Raw genomic sequence first — 14,084 nt, 5'->3', positions numbered from 1 at the left:
GCAGTCAGGCTTATCTTCGGAAAGACAAGATTTGAAAGTGTGAAACCTCTTCGCGAAAAAGTGCACTGGCTACCAATTAAAGAAAATAAGGAAAGCGAGTTTTGTTTCTACAGTTTTTGCAAGTGTTGGTTCACTAGCGTTCAGTGCTTAAATGCATTGATACTCCATTCTTTGTATAAACGCAGAGCGAAACACCTGCGCCTCCGTCCAGTGTTTACCACTCGACCTCTGATGTAGGCGCTTATATGCGCCGAAACATGGACCATGCTGGGTCCTTTCCTTATTTGTTTCAATAAAGACTGTTGGACCATATCCCCAGTGATGATTCATCTTTGGTCAGCCTCTACCTTTGCTTGCTGTGACTCTTTGACTGAACTAATCGATTTACCAACAAGGAACACTATCGAATCAGCAAGAACGTACCTAAACCTTCACTTCCCAAAGTGTAAGGGATTGAAATATAAATCAATATATGCATCCAGCTTTTCCTACATATGAACTCAGCTCTGGAATACGCTACCAAAGACCTAAAAACCATGAACATTCATCTAAACTTCTGAAAAAACCTAATTACCCACCTCTTCAGAAAGGCATACCCTGCAGAATCGACATAAACAATGAAAAAATAAAACACAACGTCTAAACTAAGGACCAGTGAACACTCTACCCCTTTCTAAATTAGCCAATCTTGCAAAATGAATGGAACATTCCACAACAAATCTAACTGAACTACTACTATGTATTTTACTACTACTCTGTGCTACAATGATTCTACTACTATGTATTGTCCACAACTCACTGGAACTTTGTAAGCCACATTGAGCCTACTATATGCGGGAAAATATGGGATAGAAATGAAACAAATAAATAAATAAAGAGGCATCACAAACTACCTCCAGTTCAGAAAAGACATAAAGATCTACCCCCTAACCACTAGGCAGCTCCTTGTGACTCTGGGCAAGTCACTTAACCCTCCATTGCCCCATGTAAGCTGCATTGAGCCTGCCATGAGTGGGAAAGCGCGGGGTACAAATGTAACAAAAAAAAAAAAAAAGACCTACCTCTTCAAGAAATTCTATGACAACAAAACACAACTCTAATGCATCTTTTCATTTAAGAAATGAACTAAGACACATTTTCTCAAGAAACCCAAAGACTATTCCATATGCACTAACAGTTATTTTGCCAACCACTGTAAAACACAACATCATACAACCTTGTAAATGTAACTGAATCAATGTAATCTCTAACAACTGTTAAATGTAAGCCACATTAACCTAAACTCATCTTTGGATAATTAAATAAATCTGTTAGCTCAGGCTTCTTCTATGTGAATATTCCATCACTGTTTCAATACTGCTACCAAGTATTACATATATTAAGGACATTTGCTTTAAACTTTGTTTAATTCACTTATCCAGTCCTTATGTGCACATGACATTGCTTTTTAAACCCAAAGGTGAATCCTAAGGGTGGCACAACAATCAGGTATAAACTGTGTTGTTTCTGACTTTACTTGTTTTGGACTGCTTTGGGTCCTACTGATCTGTAACATCTGCTGTCCGGAATTTTGGAAGATAGAAACAAGAAAATAAAAATTAAGGGCCCTGTTTACTAGGACACGCTAGCGTTTTTAGTGCACACCTAAAATTAGTGCACGCTAAATGCTATAGACACCCATATATTCCTATGGGTGTCATTTGCGTTTAGCACGCACCCCTAGCGCTGCATAGTAAACAGGGCCCTATGTTTTGGATGTCCTCTAGAAATTGTTGCTTACTTTTGCAATATGTGTATGGATGCCTGTTCTGGTGTATACATGTGATATTTGAATAACTGTCTATAGTTGTGGCTATGATTTCTGAACATATGGCATAATTAAAGGACAAACTTTAAATGCCTAGTTGGGTTATATATGCTAATCTCAACTTTGTTACTTTTTAGACATATCCATCTATTTGCTCCATGATATAACGTGAATTCTATTATTCTGTCTCACTGTAACTTGAAAATGTAAGCTACATTGAACCTGACTTTGCTTGAGATAATGTGCAATATAAACGTAAAGAAAAAAATCCTTTAACCTCCACACTTTTAAGGCCCTGCCTATCCAGCTTGATGGTGATGGCACAAGAAATCAAGTTTGGTACTGTGAAGACTAACTCAAATAAACCTGTTCCTTAGCTGGGGCCCTAGTATTACCTTACTTAAATGCGATCATACCATGCCTCTATAAGTTACGTTCCACTAGTAAGCTAAACATTAACTGGCTTTCTTGAAAGGATTATATAAACTTTGGATGCATGACTAGGGACACAACATACAATTATTTATTCCAGATCTCAATTCCTCATGTACTGCCACAAAAACAACCTTTTAGGGTGGATGTTCACAATGAGCTCCTTTTATTATCAACCACATAAAGAGTAGAAGTTTCAGTTCTGGCACAGTATAAGTTATCACAAGAACAAAATAAAAGAAAACCAATGGACTGCATTAGGGCTTATAGCCCATTAGTTATGTTTAAACAAAAGAGATCTGCATGAAACAAAATATTTTTATTTTGACTTATAAAACCCACTTGCCCCTGAAACATGTTCAAACAGAAATCCATTTGTGTATCTAACATGTCAAATTCTATAAAACTGTTGAAAATGTGATTCTGCGTGCCCCAATGAGAGTTTAATTTTACTTCCATTTACATTTCAATATATTCCAATCTTTATAACACCATGCTTCCCAAGGCAGATTACATTTAAGATGAACCCATCAGGAAAGAAATATCCTCACTGAAATTTTTGCCATCTGTATGTATAGAACAGTGTAGAAAAATGAGCACATAACACTTTATTACTGCTTTTGCTACCAGCTACAATAATTTTTTAAGCTGTTTTAGTGATATTCAATTTGTATTTCATGATATTTATATGGAAAGCTCTCAAATAAATTAAAAAGCTGTACAATAAGTTAAAAACAAATCTTTTCTCCTCCACCGTTTAAGGCACTGCCTATCCAACTGAAACAGCTTAGACTTGTTAAAGATGGACCACACATAGGCAGTCCCTTATTTCTAATAATCTTTTGCTATTGTTTTCAAAAGTGTTTGCTATTGTTTGGGGTGTACTAAAAACCGCAGCAAGCTCTGTCTACTGGCTTCAGCTTACAGTAGACTAGATAAGCTCACCTTGCCAATCATTATAGGGGCTCATTTTCAAAGCACTTAGCCAGGCCCGGTCCTAGGGTTTCTGGCGCCCTCCTGCAGCCTATTAGTCGGCGCCCCTACCCATCCAGGGGCGGGATCACTATGGCTCCACCCCTACAGTAGTCACACCCCTTTTACTTGCCATGGCATCATTGAAAATATTACACCTGTCTTCCCTTCCCTCCATGTCCAACAATTCTCTCCCTGCCCTCCCCTCCATCCATCCATATCCAGCAATTCTTCTCTCCTCGGCTGCCGCCCTTCCATCCATATCCAATAATTCTCCTCTTTCTCCCCTGCCCTCCCCTCCATGTCCAGCAATTTCTCGTCTCTCCCTGGGCCCTGCCCTCCCATCCATGTCCATCCTTGTCCACCGATGCTCGTCTCTCACCTTCCCTCCTCCATCCATCCATATCCAACAATTCTCCTCCTCCCCCCCTCCATATCCAGCAATTTCTCGTCTCTCCCTGGGCCCTGCCCTTCTATCCATGGATGCTCCTCTCTCCCCTTCCCTCCTCCATCCATATCCAGCAATTTTCCTCCCTCCCCTCCATGTCCAGCAATTTCTCCTGTCTCCCTGGGTCCTGCCCTCCCATCCATGTCCATCGATCAATGCTCCTCTCTCCCCTGCCCTCCTGCTCCCATGTCCCACCTGCCTGCCCTCTTCTCTGGTTTAAATCTTGTGTTTAAATTCACCTCCGACGTCGCAGCAGCTGCGCAGCATCAGTGAAAACGCTGCTGCCGTCTCCCAGCCTTCCCTTTGCTCGTTCGTTCCCTCAGTGTCCCGCCTTCTTCCGACTTCATTTCCTTGCGAGGGTGGGACACTGAGAAGGGAACGAACGAGCGAAGGGAAAGCTAGAGATGTCGGGCAGCAGCGCTTTCACTGATGCTGCGCAGCTGCTGCGACGTCGGTGGTAAATTTAAATACAAGATTTAAATGCCCTAGGGCGGCACGGGTACCGGAGCAGGAAACCGAAGGCAGGGCTGCTGTCGGGGTCCGGGAGATGAGGTAAGCGGCGAGGGTCAACATGGCATGGCGGTGCCCTCCTGCCATGCTTACCTCGCTTACTGGGTTGGACCGGCCCTGCACTTAGCCTTCCAAAGTTCCATAGAAATCTATGGAACTTTGGAAGACTAAGGTGCTTTGAAAATATGCCTGAAGTCTCCTGTAAGTTTTATCTAACCTCCTTGGGTGGCACTGACACAGCTCTGGTGTGTGAGGCACTCAGGGCTCTCAACCGAACAGTCTCCTCTCCTTCCTCTCCTGAGCGCCGGTCAGGCAGGACGAAACGTTGCCTGAGATAATGAAGACACGTGTAGCGCTCTCAGCTCCCCTCTCTATATACCACCTACACCTCTCTGCCCTCTTGCTCTACCTCATAGACTAGACTAGTCTGTGTGTGTACAACTCGCGAGCACGCACTGCGTTCATGCGTTGGTATGGTCAGTGCTTGCGCGCACGCAGCTCTGACGCTTCCCCCTCCTTCTGACGTAACTTCCTGTTTCCGGGGTGGGGCGAGGGAACGAAATGCGTTCCAGGACCGGGACCGGTAGTAGTTGGTGCTGTTATTTGCGACCTCTACAGGTCACGACAAGGTAGGGCGGGAAGAATTAGGGCGAAAAAGTAAATTCTGAAATAAAACAAGTCAATGTCAGAGGGAGGGGGAAGGGAGAGAGAGGAAAGGAGGGGAGAGAAAGAGAGAGGAAAGGGAGATGCATGACCTGGAGGGAAGAGAGAAAGAGTGATAGATGCTGCACAATCAAGGGTAGAGTTTTCTCCATTCTAGTGATCGCTAACAACCAAGTCTTTTAGTAAAACTTCCTGCTGATTGGCCCCACAAGAGGAAATAGTAGAAGAAACAGAATAGGAAGCAGTTAAAGTAACATAGTAACATAGTAGATGACGGCAGAAAAAGACCTGCATGGTCCATCCAGTCTGCCCAACAAGATAAACTCATGTGTACACCTTACCTTGATTTGTACTTGCCTTTTTCAGGGCACAGACCGTACAAGTCTGCCCAGCAGTATTTCCCGCCTCCCAACCACCAGTCCCACCTCCCATCACCGGCTCTGGCATGGACCGTATGTCTGCCCTCCACTATCCTCGCCTCCCAACCACCAACCTCTCTTCCCCCACCTGCTCCGCCACCCAATTTTGGCTAAGCTTCTGAGGATCCATTCCTGCTGCACAGGATTCCTTTATGCATATCCCACGCATGTTTGAATTCCGTTACCGTTTCATCTCCACCACCTCCCGCGGGAGGGCATTCCAAGCATCCACCACCCTCTCCATGAAAAAATACTTGATTGATCAGACTGCCCAAATTAAGGTATCATTTCCCAGAATTTAAGAATTAGGAGGTGGAACTCCCCACCGTGGCAAAGTCCATGGCATCCTGTCCTTTTAAAGCGCCTTCCATCCCACAAAAAGAAGCAGGTTGTGGGGGTGGGATAGGACCTCAGATGATAGGGAGGCGTCAGGTGAAGAACGCAAGCTCACTGGTAAAGGTAGTAAAACTGGCATTGTTGCTCAAACATGCTGAACCATAGGTCCCGGCTTGTCTTTCATTCCCTATCGCTTTGCCCTAGAGAGGAGGAGAATGACCCACTCCTCAGTGGCTCCAAAGGGGCAGAACATACCCCTTTGGTCATTCTCCCTCAGGCACACACCAATGTGCACGTGCCATGGAAAGGACGCACTTGTATGCCCAAGGTGAAGAACCCTCACCAGGGCAAGCTGGAAATGGCGTCCAGGTAATCCACATAATAACTAGCACAGTCTCACCGGCTCCCCTTAGCACCCACTTAAAGAATCGGGTGGACCGCTAAATGAACCCCGAGGGGTAACAGGGGCAATCAGGGAAGACAAAGCCATAGCGGAGAGATTAAATAAATTCTTTGCTTCGGTCATCACCAAGGAAGATTTGGGAGAGATACTGGTGCCAGAAATGGTATTCAAAGCTGACGAGTCGGATAAACTGAATGAAATCTCTATAAACCTGGAAGATGTAATGGGGCAATTTGACAAATTGAAGAGTAGCAAATCTCCTGGACCGGACGGTAGCCATCCCAGAGTACTGATAGAATTGAAAAATGAACTTGCAGAACTATTGTTAGTAATATATAATTTATCTTTAAAATCGAGTGTGGTACCAGAAGATTGGAGGGTGGCCAATGTAACGCCGATTTTTCAAAAAGGTTCCAGAGGAGATCCGGGAAATTATAGACCAGTGAGCCTGACGTCGGTGCCATGCAAAATGGTAGAGAGTATTATAAAGATCAAAATCAGAGCATATCCAAAAGCATGGATTAATGAGACAAAGCCAACATGGATTTAGTGAAGGAAAATCGTGCCTCACCAATCTATTACATTTCTTTGAAGGGGTGAACAAACATGTGGATAAAGGTGAGCTGGTTAATATTGTGTATCTGGATTTTCAAAAGGCGTTTGATGAAAGACTCCAGAGGAAATTGGAGAGTCATGGGATAGGAGGTAGTGTCCTATTGTGGATTTAAAACAGGTTGAAAGATAGAAAACAGAGAGTAGAGTTAAATGGTCAGTATTCTCAATGGAGAAGGGTAGTTAGTGGGGTTCCCCAGGGGTCTGTGCTGGGACTGTTCTTTTTAACATATTTATAAATGACCTAGAATGGGAGTAATTAGTGAGGTAATTAAATTTATTGACGACACAAAGTTATTCAAAGTTGTTAATCGCAAGAGGATTGTGAAAAGTTACAAGAGGACCTTATGAGACTGGGCATCTAAATGACAGATGATGTTTAATGTGAGCAAGTGCAAAGTGATGCATGTGGGAAAGAGGAACCCGAATTATAGCTACGTAATGCAAGGTTCCACGTAAGGAGTCACCGACCGAGAAAGGAATCTAGGTGTCGTCGTTGATGATACGTTGAAACTTTCTGCTCAGTGTGCTGCAGCGGCTAAGAAAGCAAATAGAATGTTAGGTATTAGGAAAGGGACGGAAAACAAAAATGAGGACGTTATAATGCCTTTGTATCGCTCCATTGTGTGACTACACCTCGAATATTGTGTTCAATTCTGGTCACTGCATCTCAAAAAAAGATGTGGAGGGGCATTTTCGATATGACATCTAAGTCCGACTTTAGACGTTTTGCAAAAATGTCCAAAATCTGAATAAAAAAGAAGTTTATTTTCCAAAAAGAAAACGTCTATCTTTTGTTTTCAAAAATACTGTTTCAAATAAGGTTTTGTGCTTTGGACATTTTGTTTTTTGGTCCATTTTCAGAACAAAAATGTCCAAGTGAAAAACATCGAAAATCAAGCCATTAGGTTGTAGGAAGGACCAGCATTTTTACTAGACTGGTCTCCCAGACATCCCAGGAGATAAATGGGGCACCCTAGTGGACTTCAAAAACATGCTCACAGGTATACATCTCACCATTGCATCTTGTCTGCTGAGCTTCCCAAAACCCACTGCCCACAGCTGTACACAATAGCCCTTATGGGTGAAGGGAGCACCTATATGTGGGTACAGTGGGTTTCTGGTGAGTTTTGGAGGGCTCGTAGTTTCCACCACATATTGGACAGGTAGAGGGAGATAGGGACCAGAGTCCCCCACTCCATGGTGCACTGCACTGACCACTATACTACTCTAGGGACCTGAATGCTGCTCTAATAGACCTGGCTCTAACATCTGAGGCTGTCATAGCGGCTTCTAAATTATATTTGTATTCACATTTGTGGGGGTGGTAAGGGGTCATTGACCACTGGGGGGGGGGTATTGGGAAGTCACCCATGATTCCCTGCAGTGGCCATCTGGTCATTTATGGCACCCTTTTGTGCCTTTTTCACTATAAAAACAGGTCTAGCTCACAACATCTTAGTTTTAGTCCTGAACGGTTTTGTTTTGTTCCATTATGGCTGAAAAACGTCCGAGTGTTAGGAACGCCCAGATTATTATTATTAGCATTTGTATAGCGCTACCAGAAGCATGCAGCGCTGAACACCTGACACAGAGAGACAATCCCTGCTCAAAAGAGCTTACAATCTAAAAATAATACAGACAGACAAGACAATTAAGGGCGAGGGAAGTACTGGGTGAGAAGGAACGGGGGGGGGGGGGGAGGCAAATGAGTAGTGGCTAGGAGGCAAAAGCAGCAGTGAAAAGGTGGGTTTTCAGCATAGATTTGAAGACAGGTAGAGATGGAGCTAGATGTACAGGCTCAGGAAGTTTATTCCAGGCATAAGGTGCCCACATCCCGCCTTTAACAAGCCCCCTTGTGATTTGAACGCACTTCTGAAGGACTTCATAGAAAAATGTCTAAAAATTGGTTTTGAAAATACCAGTTGGGACATTTTTGTGAGAAAAACGTCCAAATGCAGATTTATGCCACTTTTTGGACATTTTTCTGTTTTGAAAATGAGTTCCACAGTGGAATTAGAAAAGGTGCAGAGAAGGACGACTTCCCTATGAGGAAAGGCTAAAGTGGCTAGGGCTCTTCAGCTTGGAGAAAAGACGGCTGAGGGGAGATATGATAGAGAGATATAAAATAATGAGTGGAGTGGAAAGGGTAGACGTGAAGCGTCTGTTTAATTTTTCCAAAAATACTAGGACTAGGGGGCATTCAATGAAGCTACAAAGTAGTAAATTTAAAATGAACCAGAGAATATTTTTGTTCACTCAACGTGTAATTAAACTCTGGAATTCATTGCCAGAGAATGTGGTAAAGGAAGTTAGCTTAGTGGGATTTACAAAAAGGTTTGGACGGCTTCCTAAGGGAAAAGTCCATAGAGCATTATTAAAATGGACTTGGGGAAAATCCACTGCTTATTTCTGGGCTAAGCAGCATAAAATGTTTTGTACTTTTTTGGGATCTTGCCAAGTATTTTTGACCTGGATTAGCCACTGTTGGAAACAGGATGCTGGGCTTGATGGACCTTTGGTATGTCCCAGTACGGCAATACTTATGTACTTGTGTGAAGAGTATTCAATTAAAATACAACCCCCCCCCCCCCCCCCCAAAAAAAAAAAAAGTAGAGGATTGGAGGTGAGAAAGAGAGAGAAATTTGATTTGGAAACTGAGGCAGAAAAGTAAGAAAGGGAAGAAAGACCTAAAAGGGAAAGATCCGTACTGGAAAGAGTTAGCAGAAGAGACACGAAAGTAATGGGACCAAAAATGTCCAGACAGCAAAGTATTAACTGGAATAAATCAAGTTTGGGAAATTCTCCCTACTGCACATGCAGGACTCAAAAGAGGCAGGCAGAGCTCCAAAGTGTCAATGTGTGATTGAGATGATGGTGCAGGGAGGAGGGATTTAGATTTGATAGGAACTGGGGCAACATTGTGAGGAAGGGAAAGCCTATTCCAAAAGGATGAGCTCCACCTTAACCAGCATGGAACCAGGCTGCCTGAGCTAACATTAAAAGCTGCTCTATCTCCTTTTTAAAACTGGAATTGGGGTGGGGAGGAGACAGTTGCTCAAGAGCCGCACCTTATGCCTGGAATAGACTTCCTGAACCTATACGTCTAGCTCCATCTCTACCTGTTTTCAAATCTGTGCTGAAAACCCACCTTTTCACTGCTGCTTTTGGCTCCTAGCTACTACTCAATTGCCCTCCCCTTGTCCCTTCCTTCCTTCTCACCCTTTACTCTTCATCACCTATTACTTCATTACCCATTAGTTTTCACCACCCGTATTTGTCTTGTCTATCTGTATTATTTAGATTGTAAGCTCTTTTGAGTAGGGACTGTCTCTTTGTGTCGGGTGTTCAGCGCTGCGTGCGTCTGGTAGCGCTATACAAATGCTAATAATAATAATAAGAGCATATGGTTTGAAGTGGAGTTACTGGTATTCTTGAAGGATACTATTAAACAGGACCTTTAGAGAATCCCAATCCAGAGGTTTCAACAATAGTGAAACAAAGCCAGGAGTGTTTAAAGGGAGAGCAGAGTAAAAGACCAGGAGTGTTATTTTATAACTTATTAATGGAAAACAGTAGTAGATGTTAAACCACATACTGTGTTGCTGTATCATCCTCTTGTATCCCTTTGCCTGAGGATCAACAACAGAGCAGATGCTATATATAAGAACTGAGAAACCATCTGAGGGAAAGGAACACAGATTCCTTCACAGTGATAATCTGGGCAGCAAAGTCCTTCAGCCTATGCATCAAAGGTTATGACCAAATGAGATCAGAATACAAAGGCCCTATAGAGAGCATGCTTGGCAGATTTTCAGTGATGTCCAGGACCACATCAAATATATTTGTCCTAACTTACATACAATACATTGTGAAAAAGAATGGTACTTAAGGTCTGAACAACAAAGATGTGATCAGAAACTCATGTCAGCTGGTGTGTGTCATTTTACCTTTAGGACCCGGCCAGGAGAATATGCCCGCTTGAGAGACATCTGGGATCCTACCAGCTCACAGACCACCACCAAAAGCAAAGCAGGATACCTCTAGTACAGAGGACGAGGCAACACCAGGAGAACAGATGGAAAATGAAGTCCCAGATCCCTCACCTACTGAACGATGCCCTAACCTGAAGAACCCACAAAGTGGGCCAGAGGAGGATGTGGTGGCCTCGCATGAAAGACAGAGACCAGCTGTTGCTGAGAGGCAGATAGGGATGCAACATCTGCTCCAATCACATATGGAGACAACTCGTAATGACATAGTGAGTCTTCAGGAGCAAATGTTGCATCTCCAGCAGTCTGTTGATGCAAACACCCTTGCAATGGAGAATCTTTCTGCGGCCGTGGCCCAGGGTTTTACCACATTAACAGAGGCTATTAATGAACAGACCGCTGCACTTAGGATCCAGACCACAACCATAATGCAGACATTAACAGCCTCCATACATCAGGAAGGAGAATCCCAAGCCGGTGTAGTGAACCCAATCTCAGCAACCAGTGTTTTGCCATCTGAACCAGCTTCAAATCTCAGGAGATCAGGAAGGTCACGAAAAGGGGAACCTGACCCAAACTAAAGAAAATGGAAGGGTGTACAGTTAAACGTTACTGGACTGTGGACAATGCCAGTTGCCTTTGAGGCAGTCATTCGGAATGTAAATAAATAGCACAAAGGGCAAAACTGTGCTCACTGTCTTTTCTAACACACCATAATGCCCAGTACTTATACTTCTTCATAGGTGGATCATCAGGCATGTTCTGGGAGGTGTAGAACAAGTGCTCTTGTATCTTTATGCAACTCTCCAGTCCACTGTATCATTAAAGGAGAAGGTCTGAACTTGACATAGAATTGCGTGGCTTCTTGGAAGCATGGTTCCCGAGATCCTTGCAACATCAAAAACGGCTGGCCCTTTGCGTATAGAACGAGCACATCGGCTGGGCCCCAAACGCTCAACTATGGAACGCCCCAGGACAGTCATTATTAGACTGCTTCATTATCATCATAAAATGGAGATATTGGCTGCTCTTTGAAGTGGTAAAACCCTGGATTATGAAGGACATAAGATCTTATGTTTTCAGGATTATTCTTCCAAAGTCTCTCTTCAGCGGAAACAGTTTTCCCCGCTTTGTAGCCGTTTACACCAGTTGCAAGTATGTTTCAGTTTGTTGTATCCGGCTAAGCTTCGGTTGCATCATAACAGCACTTTCCATTATTATGATGCGGCCCAGGCCTTGAGGATCAGTTGGAATGAGAGAGGCCAAGCATATCCCAATGACTCTTGAGACTCTCAGTATTACGACTGCAACCTTTTTGACGGAGGCTGGGGTTTTTTTTAAACACTGTATGTTTTTCTTTTTTTCTTTCTAACATTCTACAGGTTGAATCTCTGCTTCTCATGCTGTAATATTAAGTGGGGGGAGGAATTGGGAGCCACTTGTTTTTATCCATCTTGGTTTACAAATGGGGGCCTGCGGATGGGGTACAGAAGTCGAAAACCCACTCGAAACCCACTGTACCCACATCTAGGTGCCCCCCTTCATCCCTAAGGGCTATGGTAGTGGTGTACAGTTGTGGGGAGTGGGTTTTGGGGGGCTCAGCACCCAAGGTAAGGGAGCTATGCACCTGGGAGCAATTTCTGAAGTCCACTGCAGTGGCTGGTTTGTGTCCTGGCATGTCAGGGGGACCAGTGCACTATGAATTCTGGCTCCTCCCACGACCAAAGGGCTTGCATTTGGTCGTTTTTGAGATGGGGGTCCTCGGTTTCCATTATGGCTGAAAACCGGGGATGACCATCTCTAAGGTCGACCTAAATGTTGAGATTTGGGCGTCCCTGACCGTATTATCGAAATGAAAGATGGACTTCCATCTTGTTTCAATAATACGGGTTTCCCCACCTCTTCGCGGGGCCATCCTGCGAGGACGCTGTCATGAAAACATGGGCGCCCCATTCGATTATGGCCCTCTAGGTGTGCCCTGAGCAACTGGGTTGAAAATCCCTGCCCTAGACAAACATGCTGAACACCATGAATGAAACCACAACCCTCATCAGCAACCACTACCTCTTGAGGCTTGTGTATCCAGCACATAGTCAAAAAATAAATAAAAAACAATAACATTTTCATGAATAAGGTTTATTATTTTCCATGCACCTCAGAAAGAGACAAACATACTGCAACTGACAACTACTGGTACCAACGTTTTCCTTCTGTGAATGTCGTTTCATGCCGTTGTCTAGGGAAAACCCCCAAAAATAGTTATACTGTCAACCTCAGAACTGTCATGTACTGTGCACAAGAATTGCAGTAATGCAAAGATTGTGGGGTTGTGGGATTTCTTGAAGATAAATTTAATTGCTCCTGTATCAAAGGCTGCCAACTGGATCCAGAATCGCAAGACAGGGTTGATCCTGTCCTGGGTTTCCCCGAGTGCATGCTGGGACTTGCAGTCTTGTTTCTCTTAGGGAATGCACTGGGGAAGTCAGAACTACAAGTCCCTGCATTCAATGGAGTAAACCCAAGACAGGATCAACCCTGTCCTGCAAATCTGGATCCAGTTGGCAGCGTTAAGTATAACTTATATAAATAACCTTCAGCTGGAGCTTTTGAGCTCATTTATCCCCCCTCCCCCAATCTTCCTTCATGGCTTCATGTACCACACAATAGCCTAATGGTTACTACAGTGGCCCAAGATCCTAGGGATCTAAATGTAATTCACACTGCTGCTCCTTGTGACTCTGGGCAAGTCACTTTAACCCTCCGTTGCCTCAGGTACAAAAACTTAGATTGTGAGCCCACTAGAAACAGAGAAAGTAGCTGCATATAATATACATGTAAACTGCTTTGGTTATACCACAGAAAGGCAGGATGTCAAATCCCATTACTCTTTACCTCTTCCAAAGTAGTTTTTTTTTTTACTGTTTTTAATTGCTAGAAGGATCTGTTTGAATTTTGTATTAACAAAAGCAGTGTGGTTTAAACTGCAGGGCCTTGTAGCACTTTGGGAGAGAACATGGAGTTTGTGCAAATCCATGCTTTAGCTGCAGTGACCTAGTTGTTAGAATAGTGGGCTGAGAACCAGGAATGCTTAGTGTAATCCAAGTGCCAAGGGGGTCAGCGTTCTGAGCAGGAGATTTAGGACCTGCCCATAGCTAGGCCCAGCCTACCTATAACTCCACCCAGAACCACTCATAGGTCCGTGCTGCCATGCAATTTGCAACCAGGAGCACCAGAAGTAGCCTCCCTTTCCAGCGACAGCAGGAGACGCCTTCATAAAACATCATCTCCTGCTGCCACGAGACCAGCAGCAGCAGGAGATGATGTTTGATGAAGGCATTTCCTGCTGTCACTGGAAAAGGAGGCTGTTCGGCGGAAGACTTGGCAGGTCTGTGTGAATAACCCTGACCAAAAGAAAAGAATCCTCTGTACATATACCTGAGAAGAAAGTGGTATAGGTGTTCCCCCTGGAACGGCAGAAGTATGAGATTGA

The 14,084-nt window shown here is 43.9% G+C and overlaps 1 protein-coding gene across 3 annotated transcripts in view; it reads left to right on the top strand.

The window, feature by feature from the left end:
* The first annotated feature begins 4,124 nt into the window (after window positions 1-4,124).
* LOC115481363 (coiled-coil domain-containing protein 166-like) overlaps window positions 4,125-14,084 on the top strand; it is a 59,022-nt gene continuing 49,062 nt past the window's right edge. The window contains exons 1-2 of one of the 3 annotated variants that reach the window (XR_003943959.1): window positions 4,125-4,211; window positions 10,559-12,168. The gene's annotated coding sequence lies outside the window, so the exon portion shown is untranslated. Of the gene's footprint in view, window positions 4,212-4,650; window positions 4,799-10,558; window positions 12,169-14,084 lie in introns of those variants that run through there. The other 2 variants (XR_003943958.1, XM_030220442.1) reach the window with 2 other exon arrangements.

Source organism: Microcaecilia unicolor, chromosome 1 (genome assembly GCF_901765095.1).
Source record: "Microcaecilia unicolor chromosome 1, aMicUni1.1, whole genome shotgun sequence".
NCBI classification, from domain to species: domain Eukaryota; kingdom Metazoa; phylum Chordata; class Amphibia; order Gymnophiona; family Siphonopidae; genus Microcaecilia; species Microcaecilia unicolor.
Note: the sequence above shows the minus strand (reverse complement) of the source record. Positions and strands in the feature narration are given on the sequence as shown.